The 20,746-nt window shown below is 36.7% G+C and overlaps 1 protein-coding gene and 1 non-coding gene across 2 annotated transcripts in view; both read left to right on the forward strand.

Annotated features, from left to right (window-relative positions):
- The window catches only part of TMTC2 (transmembrane O-mannosyltransferase targeting cadherins 2), a 399,668-nt gene that overhangs the window by 287,608 nt on the left and 91,314 nt on the right, over positions 1-20,746 (forward strand). The window lies entirely within an intron of this gene.
- LOC117029543 (U6 spliceosomal RNA) lies at positions 13,178-13,280 on the forward strand. Its single transcript, XR_004424278.1, has one exon. It is a non-coding gene; the product is annotated as a U6 spliceosomal RNA (small nuclear RNA).

Here is a 20,746-nt window from a genome sequence, read left to right on the forward strand (position 1 = left end):
TAGAAAAGTTCCAGATGGAGGTGTTACCAAGGTCAACATTTTGGAAGGAAAAAAAACATTGTTACTCACATTGGGGCTAGAGCTACCCTAAAAATGGCCATTTTTGCTAAACTTGTCCAAAACCAAAGAGAGCTGAACTACATAATAATGTTATAATAATGTTATAATGTGATGAGGATATGTTTGCAATCTTCCGAGTACAGGTAGAACAAAACAAGTTTGTTTTTATGCTCATTAAATGTAAGTCATAATTTTGAAAGAAGAGATTCATTTTATTAATTTGTGACCCAATGAAAACTATCTTTTGTTTTTAACTCCTGAAGTAGAAATAGAATTTGATCATTGCAATATTTAAAATCTTCTCCTGACTTCCCTGTACTAAATGCCAATACTTATATCCTACAAAGAATAGTAGTACATTAGAGGAAACAGTTATGATTTTGTATAAGTAGTTTTCTTTGCTGGAATACTCTCACCCTCCCATTTATTAATAGCAGTTCAAGTCGGAATAGTTACTTAAAAAGTTTTTATCTTAACGATTTGCTACTGTTACAAACTGTTTCAAGCATTTGGAAAAAGAGTATTGCAGCAGATATCCATGCATTTTTAACTCAAATTAAACAAAGGATACAATTTTGTGGCATTTACATTAGATTTTTAAGAAATTATTTTTAAATAAACTCTTTGTTTTAGATCTGTTTTAGATTACAGAATTATTGTGAAGTTAATACAGAGAGTTCCAGTGTGCCCTAACCCAGTTTCATCTATTATTAACATCATACATTAGTGTGGTACATTTGTCACAATTAATGAGCCAATACTGAAACTATTAAATAAAGTCCATATTTTATTCAGGTATCTTCAGTTTTTCCCTGTTGTCCTTTTGTTGTTCCAGGATCCCATCCAGGATACCACATGTCATTTAGTTGGCTTGTCACCTTAGGCTCCTCCTCTTGGCTATGACACTTTCTCAGGCTTCACTTCTTTTTGATGGTCTTAACAGCTTTTGAGGAATATGGATCATGTGTTTTGTAGAACATTCTTCAGTGGTTATTTGGCTGATGGTTTGTCAGAGTAGACTGAGGTTGTATGTTTTGAGGAGGAAGACCGCAGAGATAAAGTGTCATTCTCATCACATCAAATCCAGGTTATATACTATCAATATGACTTATCACTATTTTTGTTAATTTTGATGACTTGGCTTGAGGTACTTGTTTTCACATTTCTCCAGTGTAAAGAAACTCTTTTTTCCCTTGCCTTGCCATACTCTTTGGGAAGAAGTGACTGTATGCAATCCACACTTAAGTAACAGGAATTATGCTCTGTCTCCTGTAGAGAGGGTACCTATATAAATTATTTGGGATTCTTCTGCATGGAGATTTGTCTCTTCTCCCCAATTATTTATTGAAAATTTTATTAGCATGGACTCAATTTATTTTATCCATTGGGCTGTAATACATTACTACTATTTGTTGTGTTGCTCAAATTGGTCTTGTTGCTTAGCTTTGACTAGTGAGAGTTCTTTCATAGGCTTCTATGTCCCTTTGGTGTACTTCCATCATTTGTGTGTGTGTGTGTGTGTGTGTTTTCTTTTGGGTGCTTTCTTACTTTCTGTCATAACAACATGCTCCAGACTCATTTTATATATTTTCTGCCCAAGTCCTACCGTCAGACATTTTTTCCAAGGAGCCCTGAGTCCTTTCATTGGAAAATAGTTTAGAAATCCGCATCTGGGTTTTAGGTGTACTTAGTGCAACTGGGGTGTCGTTTCTACATTGTTTCACGTGACAGAACAAGGAGATATATGTTTGTATACTAAATAATGTATATAGGAGGTCGAACAATTAAGTTCACAAATTTGTTGCAAAGATGTTGCTAACCTTTTTTGATGTCAGAGGGATTATTCATTATGAATTTGTACCAACTGGACAAATAGTTAACCAAGTTTACTATTTGAAAGTGCTGAAAAGTCTCTATGAAAAAGACGAAAAGGACCTGAACTTTTTGCGAACAATTCATGGCTCTTGCATCATGACAATGTACCAGCTCACACAGAACTGTCTGTAAGGAAATTTTCAGCCAGTAAACAAATAACTATATTGGAACACCCTCCCTACTCACCTGATCTGGCCCCCCAATGACTTCTTTCTTTACCCGAAGATAAAGGAAATATTGAAAGGAAGACACTGTGATGACATTGAGGACATCAAGGGTAAGATGACGACAGCTCTGATTGCCATTTCAGATAAAGAGTTCCAAAATTGCTTTGAAGGGTAGACTAGGTGCTGGCATCAGTGCATAGCTTCCCAAGGGGATTACTTCGAAGGTGACCATAGTGATATTCAGCAGTGAGGTATGTAGCATTTTTTCTAGGATGAGTTCACGAACTTTATTGTCCGACCTCATACATATATCTATAATATATAAATATTATATATGTAACTACCTGTATTACATTTTAAACTAAACATAAGTGCATACTGATGTCTTATAATCCATTACTTCTAATCCATTACCATATAGATCTTTCTAACCTCCTCCCCTTGTTTTTCTTAACTTCCCGTTTCAAGGGTGAGAAACCTGGCTTTCACTGTCACCATACATTTTCTTAGTTGTTCATATTCCAGTATTCATATAAAGTTATTTTAAAATTGTTACCCTGCACCCCCTGGAGGAAAAAAAAACGTTATCAAACAGCAATCTGTTCATATGTGTAGTTTCTTTTGCCTTCTGTCATACACACTCCCTCGTTTCCAAACTGATAGACCAGCACCTTGTTCCCGTTTCCAAACATGCTGTCTTAGCCTGGAATATCATTTTCCTATCTCTCCACTTGGAAACATCTGACATATCTATTCAGTCTCCATCTTTAACATTCCCTTTCATAAAATAGTTAACTGATTCTTTCAGGTGGCCCTCATGCTTCTCTTGTAGGGTTCTTACTGCACATGAATACTCGATGATAGCTGAACACTTTATATTACTATTGTTTGTTATTTTTAGACACTGAGAGCAGGGACCCTGCTTCTTCATTACTGTTACTAGCTTGGTGCTTAGCACATAGTTAAATACTTACTGAGTGAATTTAAGTGAAATGGATCTGAAGATTGGCTTATTTCACGTGGTTTTTTTTTTCAGGATGTGACACTGACACATCATTATCTTTCCTCGCTAACTTAATTTTTATGTTCTCTGTGCTCTCATGAAAGTAGGTCCATCGCCTTCTGTTATGGTTAGCTGTTTTCATGTCTGTTTTCCCCATCGGACTGAGAGCAAGTTTAGGGGATCAGCTCAGACTCATTCATTATTTTAGATGCTGAGGAAGGACCTTGTAGAGAAATAACTTTTTTAAACTAATAATTCTTTTAATGCTGTACAGTTGAAGGAAAGGATAAGAGAAGGAAAAATGAAAGTTTGAGAGGATATATAGCAAAGGTGAAGGTTTATATAAGTAATTAAATAGAAAGGGGAAAAGGTTGATGTTTTAAGTAGGTTAAAATAAGTTATAAATAGAGTAGAAATTAGAAAACAGACTGAGATGACACCTGGAGCTTTTCACCTTGTAAATGGATAAGATTTCGATTGATGGACAAAGCACAGTGACTTGGCATTAAAAGAACAAACAAACAAAATCCTAAGCTGACTGCCTTTCATCATTCAACTCCCCAACTAGAACTGGAATCAGGATAACATTGCTCCAGATGATAAAAATGATGTATGTTCATTGTATGAAACATGGAAAATACAGAAGAAACTAAAAAAAACACCCATAATCCTACCTGCCAATGATAACCATTATTAACATATAGAATTTTCCCTGTGTTTGTGTACTTTTTGTAATAAAATGGGGTGATATTCTTTAAAAAAGTATGTAAAAAATATGAGAATTTACATTTTTTTTCTTGTTTCATTCTGTTGGTTAAAAATGTCAAAATTTCTCAGCATGAAAAATGGATGAAGAGTGAATTTAAAGGGTCAGATAGTTGGCTAACAACATTTTAGTATACAAAATAATTTATTTTTGTCTCAGGAAAAATGATATGGTAATCCTGTAACTATAGAAATACTGATAATTATTGAAAGATAGGAATAAAAGATGCAGAATTGAATATATTCCTTTATATGTTTCCACTTGATATAATGAAGTATGATCTTCTGGCTATCTGTTTTGCTCTGATAGCTTTGGAATGTAATCTCGGAAGAGCACATAATATAAATCACTCGTTTCAGAAGGAATTTGTAGCATTTCATAAACAGTGGTAGTGATGATAATGAATATGTGTTCTTCTGACAGGTACAATAGAATACAGATAATACTCTGTTTTTTATTTTATTCTATTATCTTTCATAGAAATTATTATATATATATCTATATATGTCTATATACACACATACATACATATATATACACACTTTTTTTTACTGGAATCACCTTAATAAATAAATTTGATGGGATGGAGAGCAATATATTTTCTACGGGAATTGATCAGGTTGAATTTATACGGATGAGATTATAGAAGAAGCAAGCTTTTTTTTTTTTTACAGTTTTGCTATAGTTTTGCCAAAGCTCATTTGTGAGCTTAGAAAGCATTAACTTTCTAATGCTGACTCAATTTGAAACAAATATTTAAATAACTACTGTGCTAAAAGATATTTTAAGAAATTTTAACTTGGAATTATGAGGAATATTTTTTTTCCATAATGACATTGTAGATATCCAAATATTTGTGAAATGAATTGATTAATATTATTGTTGTTGTAAGTCACCCAAATCCACAACTGTCACTATCCCTGAAAGAATAAATATGTTCTAAAATCTTTCTTAAAAATAGTGTGATTTATTTTAAGTGACTCTTATTTAGGCACATAGCTTAGTGTTACACTTTTCTAACTTCTTTGATCATTAATCTGGTTAGTCTGGCAATACCCTTTTCTCGGTTTCTTGCTTATCCTTTAGTGCAGAAGCTATCTGCTGGAAATAATGTCTTCTTTTGGTGTTTTCTGTATTTCTTTTTATTTTTTCCTCCGTTGCCTATCCCATATTTCTTACTACTTTTAAAAATAAAATAAACAAATATTAACATGGTCATCTATAGCCATTTATTTTGAAAAAATGTGTGAAATATGACAGATATGAATAAAATTGTACTTTGATTAAATAAAATTTTGCTTCTATGAAATACCAGGTATCTGAATATTTCAATATTGAGAGTCAACTATAATTCTTTTGCTTTCTTATTATTCTAAAATTGGTAGCAGCTTAAACCATGCTAACTACTTCAACCTGAACTTGCCAAATCATGTCAGCATTTCAAAGAGAAAATGAACCTTCGGGAAGATACATATTTCTGGGTGGGGGGATTGTATTCTTTGACTGTCACCAGTATTTACGTGGGTTTTCCAGTTTAATCAAAAGTGGTCGTAAGTTCTTTTTACTGAAACTTTAGTTTCAAGCTTTGGTATTCTCCCTGATTTTGCTTTTCTTCAAATTCTCTATCCCAATGGCAAACTTAGCCCACAATAGCCAAAGACTTTCCAAAACAATAGACAGTATGGTTGATCTAACTAAGTATTTTGGAGCACAGAGTTCTTTATGTGGGTATGCTACAAGAATGCTGTTTTAAATAAATGAAAAATAATCATATATTTCCATGACTTACCTTTGGGTCAGTGGATTTAAGTATAAAAGGTCTAGTTAAGAAGAGACCTGACTTTTTTTGGTGAGTGCTCTCAATGTATTGCTGTGTTATGCTTCTTAAATATAATTTACCTCATTTAATTCTTTTAAGATATTGCATGGTAGCTACTGCCATCCCTGTTACATGAACAGAATAGCTAACATTTATTGAGCACAACTCGTTGTGAGAGCTTTGCTTGTACTGTCTCAGGTGTAACCTTATCTGGTGGTAGCATTCTTATTCTCGTAATGTATTCTGGAGACATTAAACGGCTTGCCCAAGTAGCCTAGCTATTTGAGGGATAGTTGTTGAGGAGATGGTAAACTCAGGTCTGTCTGATTTCCATGGCTGAGTTCTTTCCTCTATGCCAACGTTGCTTTTTTTATAACACATCGATGCTTATTTAAAAATAAAAACTGTTCTGAGTTAATAATTTAATAGCTTGTATTTTCCCCGAAGTCTTCACAGTGCCATGTTCATGTTTTTCATGGCATGATACCATACACCCCAAAGTGCACGTGCATTCCATTTGGAGAAGTTAAATAAGTCAGTACATTCTTCCAAAGACTGCTCTGTATTTGTAGCAGTTGCACAAGGAATGGTGTCAAGGTGGCTACACTGCTCTCCTGTGTACCTCCACGTTACTTTGGTAAAAATGCTTTTATGATAGGAGTGTCAATTCAGTCCCTCTTGGATCTTGCAGATACACCTGCCAACTCAGGTGTCCATTAAACGGAAGACTGTGATGAAGACAGTTGGGGAGGTTGATGTTTAGTGAGTTCTCTGTAGTCTTTATAGCAGTTCTCCCCACCAAGGTCAACAGGGTGTGAAATGTTTCCCCCTGAGCTGAACTACGATTAAATTGTCTATCTAGAGGCGAACAAGTGCCGACTTTCTATTCTCCATCTCCATGTCACCTCTCTGCTCATATTTTTCCTATTAGTGGTCCGCAATTTCTTGTGATATTACACATTTTCTCTTACTGCAAGAAAAAGAATTTGACTTTGTAATCATGCCAAAACTCATGTGTGTGTGCTTCAGCTAGCACACGATACTGCTAGGAATTGGGAATGATCCAGTTTGGCGATATGCTTGTCATAGCATTTATATACACAAACTTGTTCTGCTGGGAATGTGCCAACCTCTGACCATTTGCTCTGTGTGTGTGTGTGTGTGTGTGTGTGTACTTTCCCCTTTCCAGTTGCTTTAAAGTTCCTGTAATTTTATACTATGTAGTATTTCTGGTCTCCTCACACTCTAGAAGTGAAACTAAATGAGCGTTGCTTACTAAACAGTGCTGTTTTCAATAGATTTTCCTTTTTTGTACGTCACATAAAATTATTCACAGAAGGTGGCTCAAGAAGTGCTGCCTGACCAAAGTAGGAATTTGGAAACTTTAGTTGTTAACAACTTTATATTGTCAAGCATATGTATTTTGAGTTGTTGGTATCAAATTAACCTTTGTAAGCTGTAGGTCCTTTTAATGGTGTCGAAACAAGGAAAAACAAATTCTTTATTAGACCGACTTTCTAAATGGTTTTCTTAATTTGGATGTTGTAACGGTAACTTTTAGCCACTAGCACTTGGACTGACTAGATAGTCAGCTGGCTTGATGCCTGGCCGACTTGTCCTCCCGGTGTGTGCCAGCCGAAGCATGCCACCTCCCCGACGAGACCTGCCTGACTCCTCAGGCCAAGTAGATGCCTTGGTTTTGGATTTCTCTTTATGTACTATGTGTATGTCTAACAAGAGCCCCTGAAATATTACCTTGCAACTGGTAAGGGCCTACCTACAGCATCACCACAGTATTACTCAGTCTATAAAAGAGGAAGTCATCTCATCTTATCTTCAACTACCATGTTTCCCCAAAAATAAGACCTAGCCTGACAATGAGCTCTAATGTGTCTTTTGGAGCAAAAATTAATATAAGACCTGGTATTATATATTATATTTTATACCCGGTCTTATAGTAAAATAAGACTGGGTCTTATATTAGTTTTTGCTCTAAAAGACATATTAGAGCTGATTGTCCGGCTAGGTCTTATTTTGGGGGAAGCAGGGTATCCAGTGCCTACCACGAAGCTAGGCATGTGGTAAGTACTCTCTGAATATGCAGTGAGGAATGGATGGACGGGCGGGCGGGTGCAGGAGTGTAGCAGTGGATCTCTGTTTTGTAAAGCTTATCTTTAAGTAGCATGATGATTCCTGGTAGTAAACTTCTGGACCAAGTCTATAATGTAATAATAAATTGCATGAACCGTGAAGCCAGCTTATTTTTGTTTGAATCCCAGCTCTGCGAAATCAAGCTTTTGTACCGTGGGCAAGGCACTTCACTGTGCCTGTTTTGTCTTTATTTTGTAAAATGGATAATAATAGTACGTCAGGTGTGTTACGAGGATGAATGTGGCAATACACATAACATGTTTGAATGGTGCCCGGCATAGAGTACGCTCTCCATAAGGTTTCTGTTCTTATGTAACTTACGAAGAGAAAGTAAAAGTGCAATGTGCTAGGACCGCAGACTTGACAAATGTGTTTTGGGCAGTAGAGAAGATGAATGGGATCTTAATTACGCTTGACCAGGATCCCAGGGCCTTGTGCTGTGAACGGATGTCTCTGTTAGGGGGGTGTTGGGGAATGGAACGCTGAGGTCCTAGGGAGACCTCACGGATGCTGCTGGTGGAACCCAGTGGTTTCATAAGGTTGGACATTGCCGTGTCACAAAAGCCGTTGTGTAACTCATCTAATTGAGGTGAATGTTTGTGAGAGGTAAAGAAGAATTAGGGTAACTATGGAATGTTTGTCCAAACCAGGGAGGGGATGCAGTTCTGTTTACTCTGCAACAGTGGCCACAGGGGAGTTTCAGGCAAACCAGAATTACTTAGAAACACAATGTACTCATACACTTTTGATATCTACAGTGTTTCTCCGAAAATAAGACCTAGCCGGACCATCAGCTCTAAGGCGTCTTTTGGAGCAAAAATTAATATAAGACCCGGACTTATTTTAATATAAGACCCAGTGTTATATTATATTATTATATTATATTATATCCGGTCTTATGTTGGATGAGACCAGGTCTTATCGTAAAATAATATCAGGTCTTATATTCATTTTTGCTTCAAAAGACGCATTAGAGCTGATGATCCGACTAGGTCTTATTTTCGGGGAAACACGGTATGTGGCCTGGTTGTTATAAAAACCTTTCTAGGATATTCTGCCTTTGATAAGCATCTTTACTTTTAAAGTACTTTCAGAAGAAAACAAATACATAATTTATTCACCTCCATTTGGTTTCATTTCATTAGGACATAAAATAAACTACAGTTGATTTTAGGACTCAGCTACAATCCCCAGTCTCAGTGTCAGCTCACTGGATTGGGGGAAGGGGCCAATTCCTCTCCCCTATTGTGAGTTGGAAAGTAATGGAGACAAAAGAGGATGATGTGAATAAAGAATTTAACTTTTTTAATCTGAATTTTTAACCAGATGCTTACTTCTTCTGGATTAATTCCATATTTTAAACAGAGAATCATAACCAGTAGTGTTCTATTAGCCCAAGTCCCTTGACTGACAACTGAGGAAAATGAAACCTATTCAAATTAGTGGCTTTCTTTGGTTGTTCCCCTTCTTGGTGTCAAAACCAGACTAGAACTCAGGTTTCTGTTACTGAATCCGGTATTCTCTTTTGTGCCATGGTTAAATCATCAAAGAATTTTGTGTCTAAATAAATTAAATAACCTTCTATAACCTTTACTGCTGAAGCTGTCTACAGAAAAAGAAAAAAAGTATAAAATTAGGGAATTATTTACATCTGGCTTTATCCTCTTGTGAGTGCGTTTGGATTTGAGAGCAAGTGGCACCCTGCCAGTGACAAATGGATACACTGAGATTGCCTTCCCATCATCCGCTACCTTTTATGGTGTCAAGGGATCTCTTGCTCTCCTTTGTGACCCAGCTGCAAAGCAGCTGTTGTTGAGGCTCCTGCTTTTCCGCTCTCACAACGCAGCTTTCCTGACCATCCCCACAGGATTCAAACCTCTGCAGCACAAGTGTCAACGCTGAACTCTGTGAGCCAAGGCTGTCTCTATGGGGGCCAATCAGCGTAGCCACTCCTCATGCTATTGCTACACAGTTTGGATGGAGCAATCCAGCAAATGCTCATGGAGCTCCTGACGACAACCAAGAGGCACCCATTGCACAAACAGCCTAGCTGAATGGTGGGTGGTGTTACTAATCGCTAAGAATTGAGGCTTTCTAACTGTACTAATCGCTTAAACCGAGATCGCATTGATTACTTCATCCATCTAAAGCAAAGGTTCCTTTGGAAATCATTTTCTGTGAACTTTTAGTGCCACCTTTTGGACCACAGAATGATGATTTAAAAAAAAAAAAAATCACTGTTTGTTTTCTTTTGTCTTTTTTTTTTTTTTTCCTTATATAGCAGAGGTGTTGATAACAAGGACAGTAGGTGTGATCTTCTGGGTATCACTTAGGCCTTACAATCTAATCACATTTACCCACTGGAACCTATGCCCTCCCTTACTCAGGCAACAACACTTCCCAACAAGAGTATGCATTTAAGAAGTATGTTTTGAGTATTTGCTTTTTCAAGACATTTAACATTTTCATGCATTTATGGCCACCTATTATGCATCTGGCCCTTGACTGAGTGTAGATGACACAATTGTCCTAGAGTGGTTTACAATTAGAAGAGAAGATAACAAATACTAAGTAGAGTATATATGGTACGTGTCACAACCAAAGTAGAATCCAGTGTTGTTAGAGCACGCAGGAGGAAAAGACGCAACCTAAAGGATACTGGATAGATTTAATTTGGCCATGGCCACAACTGGAAACTCATCGAAGACTTCTCAAAAAATATTTTTCGAGTTATCTTTCCTTCAATTATCTAACTTTCAATTAAACTAAGAAAAAAACACTCGTCATTCATTTTTATGCCTACTTGTGATTTACGTTTTGATTTTCTGTGTTCTTTTTCAAAACAATGTGTCTCATCCCCTTCTGCTGACATTATCACTTTCCCGGGCTTCATAGCCAGACATATGACAGAGTTCTCTGCAATTAAGTTTCCATTTCCTTATCCCGCCCTCCAGACTCCCTCTCCCACTGCTCTGGCTTCAAGACATATTCCATAGCAACAAATCTTACTAAGGTTACCAGTCATCTCTGTGTCACTAAGTCCAGATATTTTTCATGTCCACTGCCTTTGGCCTCTTGCTTCAGCCTGACTGACAAACCGCATCCTTGACATCTCAGATGTCTCAGGTACCTCACCCTCTACAATTCTCAAAACTGTACTCATCGCCTTACTTCCTTAGCCTGTTTCCCCTCCGTTGTTTACCAGGTCTCCTTCAGTTTCATAGTCGGGAACCTAGAGGTTGTCTTTGTTACCTCCATCTCCCTCATGACACCCCCTCCCTCTTCTATTCATGCTGTAATTCCTTCTGTCTGCATCACCTGACTATTTCTCATGTCAGTCCACTCAACTCCCTCACCCTTTTTTTAAAAACCTGGACTAATCTGCCAACATGCCTTCCGTTCCCATTCCAGTGTTATCCACGGCTGCCATGCTAGTGGTATTTATTTACAAAGCCAGTAAGGACACATTCCCTGACGTAACCTTTAAGCTCCGCATGCTTTATTCTTCCCTGTGTTTTTACCTGGCCTGCCTTTATTCCTTCTCTGGCTCCACTCACTCCGGGCAGCGTGAAGTGTTTCTGTTCCTGCCACCCAGGCTTTCTTTCCCTTTGCCGTTATTCTACTTAGACTACTTTGTTTCCCCTTCAACTGGTTAATCATACACAGCTTTCCGATTTTTAGAGCAAGCAGCAGTCCCTTTGGAATCCTTCCCTGAGTGCTCCAACTAGGTCAGACCAAATCTCAGTGAAACTCACAACCATTGTTTGTGTCGTACATATAACAGCTACAGTTTTGGAAGCATCTCGGGGCAGGGGTTGTGTCTGTCCTTCTTCCCCATTTTCATCCTGGTCTGCTTAACATAGTGGTAGGCACGTGAAAGGTACCCAATAAATATTTGTTGAATTAAGAAAAGCAGTGAATAAATACAATGAATTGCTGAATGTTCTTTGTTTTAATTAAAAATAGGTAGTTTTTTCTTTCTGGGTTATGATTCAAAGAGATTATATGCATTATTCTAAAGTTTAAAAATAGCCACATTTTTAACATTTAAAAATTGTATGCATAATTTCAAAGTAAAATTCCAGGATACTTGACCTATAATTTTATTTTCAATTTTATTCAAATGTAATTTCAACTTACTTCACCAGAACGTACTCAGACATTCTTAATAGCTGACATTATGGATGGAGAAGAGTTACAGTGAGATACTGGCTTTAAACTGATTTTGAGCTTAGCATAGCAGGGCAATGTAACAGCCTAAGTCATTTGCCCAGATGGCTGTATCCTATAAAATTAATTATCTCCCATTGAAATGTTCTTACAGTTTGTATGGATGACCTCTTTTAGCTAAAAGGGAAAATATACAATTGAACAAATGTATAAAGGAAATGACAACTTGTATTGGGTTGGTGCAAAAGTAATTGCAGTTTAAAAGGTTACAAATAATTGCAAAAATCTCAATTACTTTTGCAGCACCCTAATAATATAACAGGAAATCTGAATAAGCTCAGTACCTTCGGTTATGTAATATTTTGGAAGTTAACTATCTTGTAGTTATACCTTAAAATCTAACATTTTTACTCCTCAAGTCAGAGCTATGGAGAAAGCAGCATATAATTTAAGTTTTTTGTCAAATAATTTAAATATTTATAAAAGGCAAGTTATTTATTTAAAATAGTTATTTTCAATGGTCCTATATGTTTATATTTTATAATGCACTTTCATATTTTTCCCTTTTATTGAAAACGTGATTAAAATGTAAGGATGTCTTTGTTGTTTTGTTTTTTTCCCTTTTTGCTTCCCCGTCGGCATTCTTACAAGGCTTCTCTTTTTATTTCATTTTCATGTAAGGTACCAGATACCTGTTGTTCTTCTTCCTTGCCTGTGCCTGGGCTGTGGCCTCCTATCTGGCAGTTTTCTGAATTAGTTCTCTAAACTCTCTTGCCCTAGCGTCTCAATCAAATAGAACTTGATTACTTCACTGCCATGTAGCTTCCCACCAACACGTGCTCCCATGCAGTCTTTCCCATGTGAATAAATGATACCTGCTTCTCCTACGGGCTAAAAGCTGCTGAGTCATCGTTGACTCTTGTTTTTATGTTATACCCATATCCAGTCCATAAGCCACCTCCATGCAGGAGATTCCAAGTCTAACCACACCTCACCACTTCCACCTCTTCCACCATTATCTTAGCCATGGACTATTAACAATTTCCTGAGTGGTCACCCTGTGTTCCATATCCCCTACAGGCAGTTTTTTTCACCCAAAATCTAGAGTGTACCTCTATTTAAAATCCTCCATGGTGTTCTTTCCTAGTCAAAATAAATTTCAATTTTTGCTTCAGTAGCACATACACTAAAATTAAAATGACACAGAGAGGATTAGCATAGTTTCTGCCCAAGGATTACACACAAATTCATGAAGTTTCCATATTTTGTACAGTTCCTGCAGGCCTTTCGACCCTTTGCTTATTAACACTAAGGAACTTGTGTGAGTCAAAGCAACATGTGGCATCCAGTGTTAAAACTGTAGTTTGTACTACCGAAAAAGAAAAATTAATTCCAAATTTCTTAGAATGCACCCTAGGCCCTAAAGGATCTGGTCCCTCCTGTATCTCACACTTACTTCCTTTGATTTTTTTGTGGGAAACACTCCACTGCCACCATAATGGTTTTCTTGTTAGGCCCTTACAATCCACACTTGCCAGACCTTTGCATGGCTTGGTCACCCCTTTACTTAGGTCACTTCTCAATTGTCACTAAGAGCATTTCTCGACCACTTTATCTCACCCCACCCTCAGCTGTGTATTACTCTCTTTCCTTAGCCAGTGTTATTTTTTACCAGAGGAGTATTTAATTGACAGTATCACCTGCTTATGTGTAAACTACCCATGACACCACTAGAATGTGAATTGCAGGGGGGCAGGAACTTTGTCTTGATTATCAAGACCTGGAACATAGCCTATCACATAGGAGGATCTTCCTCCATTTCTATGGAGTGAAACATCACAGCTCTTAGGCCTTGCCTTCCCCTTCTCAGTAGACTAAGTTTTACTGTGTTCCCAAGATACTTAGTATGATACTAACACAGTGCTATTTTTTAGCAATCTACTCCAGATGGGTACTTCTCTCCCCATCATTCTTGAAATACCAAGGGACCATCCCTCTCAATGATCAGGTAGTGTTAGTCTCCTCTTAAAAATATTCTTTGAGGTTTTTTTTTTTTTTAAATGGACATGTACCACAATTTAAAACCTGAGTGTTGCATTTAGCAATGGATTATGAAGATCTCGTGGGGTTTAAACAATGTTCTACAAAATCATTTTCATAGATTCATAGTATTTCATTGAAATGGCATTTGGTTAACCAAATCTATGCTGTTGGACATGGGATTTATATATAAATTTATATATAAACAATACTTCAATGAAAATGAATAGCCACATTTTTGTATTTACAGGTGTTTCCTTCAGACAAATGCCTAAAAATCGAATTGTTTGGCCAAAGTGATTTAAAGGCTTTTGGTATATATATCAAATTGTTATATAAGCACCTATTTTTATGAACCCTCAGTAATATTAGTTCTGCTATTTTGGGGGGAACTCCATTGACAGAGAAATAACATTTCAATGCATTTAATTGCATTTTAAGTAAACTAAATGTTAAGTAAGTTGAACACATTTTTATAGGGGTATTGGCCATTAGTTTTTGGTATTTGCAAACTGCTTATTTATGCCCACTGCTCATGTAACATGTCTGACTTTCAGGCCAGACTCTCAGCTTCATGTGGATGATCCATGATTTTATCTTCTTTGAGTGAAATTCAGAGTACTGCTGTCTTTCATCCCACTTGATCAGCTATTTAATTTCAGCTATTTTGTGGCCTCCTCCCCTCCCAGGAGTTCACCTAAATCTGGGAGGCTTAATGGTGCTCAGAAAGCTGGGCAGGGGTTGGCCTGGTCAGCTTGGTCTGCGCTGATAACCTTCACCTTGAAGTCTGATGGTTCGGCGGAAGACTTGGGATGGGTTTCAGGGAAGCCTTGCTCAGGGGGAGGCCTTGTTCCAGGGTCCAGCCTTGCCCTAGGAATTCCACGGAGCCATCCCTCCCTGCTGAGGTTGGACACCTACTCTGGCTGCCCCCGGAGAGTGTGAGGCACTCACTCCCTATCACCACTAACCACCCTCCATGTCATTTGATAGAATATTTCGATGAGATTAGGCCTTTGAACGATATATGCCAGATATCTTTCAGACAGTTTCTGCTTTGACATGTTTAGGAAAAGAGGTCACAGAAGGCGTGATATTTATAGAAAGTGGGACTTGGAATACAATGCAGGGAAGAAAAACAATCTATTAGCCACATTTATTTTTGTACGCAGTATTCTTATTCTACTATGTTTTAAAGCATCCAGAAGAAATGTTATTATCTCCCTAAAACAAGGAATGTCACGGTCAAACTTTAAGTATCTGATAATTTGATGTTAATATTTTGGTAGTATAGTGATAAAAGATTTCATCGTGACATTTACCCTGCCCATTCTTTCACTCTGACTCCAGTTAAGATTAATTCTGGTTGATAATATGTAATGACTTGGAGGGACATGAGAATTAAATGATTTCATGTAAATCATTGGGTTTGGAAGAACTAGTTGAACTGTTAGATTTTTTTAATGATCTTTTTCTTTTGAGGAGGAAAAACTTACATCTGAAGACACGTCACATTTGAACACTGTGGTGTTAAAATAGACTACTGAATAATGCTCCTGCTATTTGTAAACGGTGGTCCTCACAAATTAGTTTTTCAAGACTATCTCTTCAATTGCTTTTCCGTTTGTACTCATTAAACTATAATGCATGTTTAAACAGCACGGTTACCAAACTACACTTTAAGCTTTGGACCTATTTTATTGGCTGCTTCCCTTTCTTATTTATTATCCTTATACATTTACATTTGAATGAGAAATGAAGGTGTGATTTTCATTGGTTGTGAAAAATAACCAACATTTGCAATTGTCAAACAGTCCCAAAGAGTAAACACTAAAGGTATGCAAGTGGCTGCTAGATACACAACTGCAGGAGACTCTTCCTACAGCAAATGTACAACAACAGCCTCTAAACAGGCCCACCAAAAGGAAATTCTGGGTTTGTTCTAATTGTTATTTGTACCAGTGCTGAAGACACAGGTAGTTCCTGGTATGATATAAATATTTGGCTGGGAATTGGGCTATTTCTGAGTAACTCTTTTTATAGTTTGTAGACCTTAGTTCTTGTGACAATTTCCAGATGTGAAATGGAGAAATTACTATTTTGTTCACAGCTCTGTACTTAGTGAAAACCTGTGAACATGTGAACTAAATAACTGGAATAACTATATAAGTTATTAAGCTATATAAAGCAAATGCTGGTAGCCCATGTATTTGTTGACGGGTTATTATATTTACAGAAAATTTGGATGGCTATAGAAGGAAAGGTAGAGTCTTTGGGGGCGTAATCGAGTTTATAGGACAAGATTAATACACTAACTACATTTATACATATATGAGTGTATTCAAAAGGCAGGGCAACAGGGCAAAGTCTTGATGTTTTCAGGTGTTATTTAGAAAAATAGCAGTTCTCAGCTGTGGCATCAAGACACTTGATAATACAATAAGTTAACAACCATTAAGATATAATAGTTGATACTGTCAATAATTTCTTTTTACTAAAGATAATTACAGAATTTGGTTTATGATTTATATTTTATAAATCAAACAATTCAAGCCTAAGCCACAGTAGTATGATTCTCTTATAATGTTCTGAGTGCTTTCTTAAGTTGGAATTCCAGGAATGTTGCGGGGGGAGGCAGTGTGAGTGGTGTGTGTGTGTGTGTGTGTGTGTGTGTGTGTGTGTGTGTGTGTTTAAAAATATATATGTATCTATTTTTATATATATATATTTTTTGTACTTGGAAAAGGTATGGCTCAGCCATTGCCTTGCAGACCCACTTAGGATTCTGACTGGTGTTAGTAGCATCCAGTTTAATTAGAAAACAAAATAAATTAGCTGAACACTAATCCCACTCTGTGGAATACGCTATGTAAACTTTACTGGGTATTTATCTTACATGTATACATGTTATTGCTGCCAGTCAGAAGACCTGACAAAGCTTAGTCCTGATTGGGGATTTCTTTTTTTTGAGTTTAAATAATATTATCTTCTGTGAATGTTGTTGATAGTCAGTATAGTGCTACAAATAGTATATAAGATAAGTATATTGATAATCTCAAATCCCTAATTCCTAGCTACTGGGCAGCGCGTGGCCAGGAAACTGTCTCTGCTCTGGGTCAGGTCAGTTCTCTTTTCTCATCTTTCTCACTCTCTCCCTTGGCACCATAGTCATGTGTGCTGCTTGAAGTCCAGCTGGTTAATTCTTTGTATCAGCATTAATACACTAACTGCAGAAAATGTCTAATTTAGAATTGTTCATAGTTCAATGTTAAAAGAGTAATTACCAAGTGTTTCTTTCGCTCTGTTTTACGTCCCTGACTTAACAATCTTTTGCACTGTCAGTTGCCCTTTGCTTCAGTATACTGAGTTATTGCTGTTTTAACTGATTTGTGTGCGGGTGCACTGAATGATTGTGTACAAACTGTAAGTACTTACCTGGAATGACAATTTTGCAAAAGCTAAAATTCCACCTGCCAACCATCATATTATAACCACCATGTATAACCATATTTTATACATGGAGGGATTTGGTCTAGTATCTTAGAGTTCACGTTATATAATATCTCTCTGGTGTGGGAGTCATGACTCTAAAAATAATTATATCATTACAATGAAAAGAAAACGGAACCTCCTGGGACTAGGGACCATCACAAAGGGCTTTATAAAAGAGTGGGTCTTCAACTGCAGCTGGATGCATAATATGCATGTGAATGAGTGAAAATTTGGATAACATTACACACCAGAGGGAATAATTAATGGAAGACATTGGAGCTATGGTTAAAGCAAATGAGGAAATTCCGATACCTTATTAGGTAGATTTGAGCTCGATTTGGAAGATTTTGAAAATTAGATTGATTATTCAATAGAATGATTGGGAACAAGGAGATAGTAAAAGATTTTTGAACAATGGCATAACAAAAATAGTTCTGCTTAACTAGCATTAATCTGGTGAAAATGAAGTAGGTCAGTGAGTCAGGAAATCTAAAATCTATTGTTGCATTCTAGATGTGAGCTGAAAGGCCTTTTATTTGAGAGAGGAGGAAATGTTAGGAATGGGAGTCATTTTTTGGGAAAACTATGAAATTTAGTTTCTACCATGACATGGCAGTAAGAAAAGGATTTTTTACATTTTGCTAATTAGGAACGAGATAGTGACATTGAACTTGTAAGGAAGAATTCTTTCGAGGAAATAGAAGGAAGGAAAGTCAAAGAATTTCAGAGCTTTTATATGTCAGATCTGAAGCTAGTCATTTCCATTTGATTTGTGATTTATTTTCAGCAACCCTTCAAAATTGGTACTAATTATGTTCATTTTTCCAAATGAGGAAACAAAGATGCAGATATTACAAAGGATATTCAGAATGACACAATTAAATAAGTAGAGGCAGCAAGATTCAAACAGGCTTGTCTGTCTCTAGGCTAGTTCTCTCAATAAGAATCGGAGAAGTTAATTGTTTGCCCACTGTGCTCAGTGCCTAGTTCCCTTGCCTCCTGAATAATATGTTTCTTATGTGCCTCCTGCAACTGGGACTTGAAGGCAAGCACTCTGTGTTCAGGATTACATCCCCAGTACTTAGAACTGTGCAAAACAAATAGTAGGCATTCGATAAATATTTTTTAACCTACAAAAATAAAGGAAAAAGCAAATACACAAGTTCCAGCACTGGCAGTAGAAACCGAGCCTCTCAACTCACATTTTCCATATTTGTCACAGCTCACCACAGTCCCTCTCCGAACCAACACGTGTCCCCAAATCCCAACCAATATACAAAATGAGTAATGGTGCTCAGGAGTACAAATGGTGCTCAATGGTACAAATGAGTAAATGTGAGGAGTTTGTATAACCAGTGGCTTCCTCCATAATATAATACTTGCATGTAGACAATGCTGACATGATCTAAAAGACACCAAGGAAAACCTGCTGAGAAATAACTTGATCTTCTTCTCCACTTTCTTAGCTGTCATTCCTATAAAGCAGTAACATTTGGGAGTAAATTTGGTTAAGCATGGTGTTACCTTCCAGCCACCATAACCCCTTCCTAAAACCTAGTAATGTGTGTATCTGGATGGCTTATGCATTTGGTTGACTCTTGATTTTTACATGCTTTTGTGAGGATTTTATTTTCCTCCTTATTATTTGGCACTTGACTAAATAAATAGCAGTCAAAGCAGAAAGATAGATTTTTGCATGATGGTTTGATACTTCACCCCAGAAAGAATGTTCTGGCCTTCGGTGTGTTTATTTTAAATCTAAGAGCTGGTGGGACTCATTGTTTTTAATAACTTGGGCCATGGAGCAACCAGAGACCACTGTCCTTTGAGTTCTGATGGATGCTTTGAACACTACATTGTACTGTTTTCCCAGTGGATTCCACGCAAAGATTTTACTACCCCGTTTACTGTGACATTGATAAATGAACCAGTTTCTTCTCTTCTTTCTTGAAAAACTTAAGTGGAAGAAAGTTTACAGACCCTTTTATCTTTGCATATAACATTTGTAGACTCTCTACCAATGATAGTTTTCCTTTTGTATCTTTCTTTTATTATCATCTACAGGTTCTTAGTATGTCATTTTCCAATGATTTAAAGGCTAACCATGTGTTTTTGAGATGGTGTATATAACAAAACATGTTCTTTGACATTCAGAATTCTGCATTGTATTGCTTACTATCTGTGTGTGTGTATAAATCAATAGTTAATGTTTATTATAAACTTAGCATATACCTAAGTATTATAACTACTTTATGTGTATTGCTTCAGATAATTCAATCTTACGACATCCTCACTTTATCTTTTTTTCCCCTCATTTTATCTTTAGAGCAGTTTTCGGTTTACAAAAAAAATTGAGCCCAAAGCAGAGTTCCCATAATTCTCACTCACCTTCCTACCAGCCTTGGCATAGTTTTCCTTTTATCATACACTTGCATTAGTGTTGTATACTTGTTACAGTTGATGAGCCAGTATTGATACATTATTATTAATTACAGTCCATAGATTACATTAGGGTTCACGCTTTGTGTTATATATCCTGTGAGTTTTGACAAATATGTATTGCTTGACCAATATGTATTGCCATACAGAATAGTTTCACTGTCCTAAAAATCCCCTTTTCCCCACCTGTCTTATTTTTTTGTCGTAGAGAAAATTCCAGCTAGAGGTGAAATAATTTTCTAAGGCTCACATAGCTACACAAACATGAAAGCTGTTCTGCCCGCCTGGAATGTATACTCTTAGCTATCATACGTTAAACTGTCTGATCCATTACAGTCATTTAATCACGTAGGGAATCCTAACTTTGTAAGACTCTTGCTAATTTTTTCTAACTTTATGAAAGTATCATATGTGTATGAAGCATTTTGCCTGTGCTTTCCTTTTTATTCCTTTGAAATTAAAATGCTGTGAGAAATACTGCAGGGAATTAAAATTTTAATTATTAGATATTTGGTGAGGTGTGTGAGTTAAAGAGGAGTTATTGACTGGAAAGTAACATTAAAATGAAAGAAGAAAGGCAAAAGTCAATTGTGTCATCATTGGGCTAACACTAGCTATAGGTGACAGAGGCTGTAGGCTAGGTCCTACCTGCTAGGATACGTGAATAAAGAACTTAGCAAGAGTGGGTTTTTTAAATGAATGAACAAAAAGGAGAGGATATATGGAGAAATAAGTCAAAGTTGCATGGAATGTAGAATATTAGGTTA

This window comes from Rhinolophus ferrumequinum, chromosome 10 (assembly GCF_004115265.2).
Source record: "Rhinolophus ferrumequinum isolate MPI-CBG mRhiFer1 chromosome 10, mRhiFer1_v1.p, whole genome shotgun sequence".
Classification (NCBI taxonomy): domain Eukaryota; kingdom Metazoa; phylum Chordata; class Mammalia; order Chiroptera; family Rhinolophidae; genus Rhinolophus; species Rhinolophus ferrumequinum.